The sequence below is a fragment of the Montipora foliosa genome, chromosome 3 (genome assembly GCF_036669935.1).
Source record: "Montipora foliosa isolate CH-2021 chromosome 3, ASM3666993v2, whole genome shotgun sequence".
In the NCBI taxonomy this organism is placed as follows: domain Eukaryota; kingdom Metazoa; phylum Cnidaria; class Anthozoa; order Scleractinia; family Acroporidae; genus Montipora; species Montipora foliosa.
The window spans coordinates 7,960,782-7,963,281 of record NC_090871.1 but is presented as its reverse complement, the minus strand read 5'-3'; positions in this window follow the sequence as shown (position 1 = coordinate 7,963,281).

The window sequence follows — 2,500 nt, the reverse complement described above, 5'->3', positions numbered from 1 at the left end:
TTACAACAAAACCGACAAGAACAATCCTTTGAAGATTACTGTACATTGAAACATCACTTATGTTGCAATACAACAACAAAGACTAACTAACAAATACCATATATTGTTAACTTATCATACTACATTTGTGTTGTACATAAACGTTTTTGTGAAGCTGAGCCTTCATTTGTGTTAATGTTGAAATTAACAACATTTAAATTTCACTAACAGTTTTGTCAGCCTCTGTATAATGAGCATTAGTATAAATACACAGGTGATTATACAAAATCGCGCGCTCTCATTGGCTCGCTATCTCGGATTATCAGCCGATAATCACCTCGACGGACAAAACGGCTGCCAGTAGTTGTTTTGCCACTGTAAGTGAAGATGATTTCGCGTTGAAATGTTTTTTTTTTCTCTTTTTTGAAATAATCACCTGTGTATTTATACTAAAACAATTATCTGGACACCACCATATGAACATCTATTAACTTTTTGGGGAGAGACCAAGCATTTTAGTGGGGAAGAAGGTTCATTAAAATGGAGCATTTTAGTGGCAAAGTAAAAGCATAATGTACAAAAGCTTGGCTGCCTTCGGCATCCCACGGAAAAATCATTTCATTTAAATTCGGTATAATTTACTTAGCAAACGCAATTGAGATGGTAAACTGCGTAAATTACTAGCAGTCCCCTGAAGGTGGACGAAATGTGTGTTAGAGCGCCAAAATTGGCTCAAATTTGAGGTGACGGCACATCAGGGAAAGGCCAAAACCTAGGGGCTGGTTAAACTTTCGAAGAAAATACTTCGGCAATCTCTAAATACTGTCGATCTTTACTACTTCAAACAAACATTAAATGGTGAAAGTTTAAACGAAATCGGCCGACCCCTATCTTTCAGCTCCAGCGCGGTTTTCTCAAACAATCACTCTTAAATGTGCACAACGGGCAAATTGTAATGATCAAATTTTTAATGCCCTCTAATTGTCTCAGTATTCCACTCGACAGCGTGGGTTTTGGTTGGTAAATACTTGATTTGTCACTGCGTTACGAACACAAGAAATTCTGGCCACGCGACACAGCTTTTATGGTGAGTAACTAAGCAGCATTTTTATTATTCCGTGTGCTAAATCAAATCAGGGAAAACTACTGTTGGGACCGTGTGTGGGAGACATCCCTTTTGCAACTCTTATGGCGAAAAGTTGCTAGAACTTTCCTCAGAAATCTCTTTAAAACTTGGCCCTGTCGTCCTGGCATAAAGCTCGTTTGGGTTTCGTTAAAGCACAGGTAAGCATCTGCCAACAACACGCAAAAAAATAAAAAGGGCCAGCCTAAACAGGTGGTGGTCCTTTCATTGTGTTCAGACAAGTACCATGCATGAGGAAACACGATTTATAAGTTAAATCGTACGCCATAAACGAATTATCACCACTGGGTGTTTAAAAAAGTCAAGCGTCTCACACTTCTTCAGAATTCACACATTTCATTATTTCTTTAATAAATTAAAATAGCCTTTTAAAGGTAAGTTCACGCTTGTTACCAATCTACTTCATTTCGCATGACGTATCATCAACTTTTCAACATATTATAATTTAAAGGCCCAATCTCAACCGAAAGGCTTTTCGACCTTCTGTTTTTGTTATGGAAATTCGCATTGCTTATCGTAGCGATCTAATTGGACGAATCTCAGCTTCGGGCGGAATTTTCATATATGAAAATTGTTCCGCGGCACGCAATGCCTATAGGTTGAAGATGGGCCTTTGAAGGGGCAGTTCACGGTTTTGCGCATGTCCAAGCTTTGGCGCTAGCAGTTGTAAATTTTACGGTTTCTTATTGAACCAGATGATGTTCATTAATCACTGAGAGTATTACAGCAAATCAGGAGCGCATGTGTAGGAGCTTGCCTCTCCCATGCAAGCCCTATGAGTCAACCTTTGCTCTTATCTGTCTATTTTTAGAACGCCACGAGTTCTTCGGCTCTGCACACACTGTTTAGAATGGCCAATCAGAATAAAGTTATTGTGGAACAAAGACAAAAATAGCAAAAACAATGTATGCAAATTGTGCAAATTGATGTAAATTGTCGTAAATGTGAGTCTCCTGCTGAAGGATTAGTCCTAAAAATAGAAAGATACGCACAAAGGTTGACTCAAGGATATAATGCATTGGGAGGCTCCTAGTCATGGGCTCCTGAGCAAATACACTAAATGACTAAGGCCTAAATTTGGTGGAAGATATTGCGGGTTTACACAGAAATTTTGACCTCGAATTCATTGTACGGGTCGAACATTTCACTCTACGCACGGGTTTAATAGCTATTTGCATGCAGTAGGTTCATAACACAAAGGAAATGATTGCAAATGTAATTCCAATGAGTAATTACACTTCTATGGCATTCTTTCCTTTTCTGCATCAGTGCTTTCGATTGTTTCAATAACAATGAAATAAATTGAGCTGACGCGACTGTTTGCCCATGCGCAGAGACGTGAAACTCTGGTATTGAACGATGGTTAGTGCTAAACAT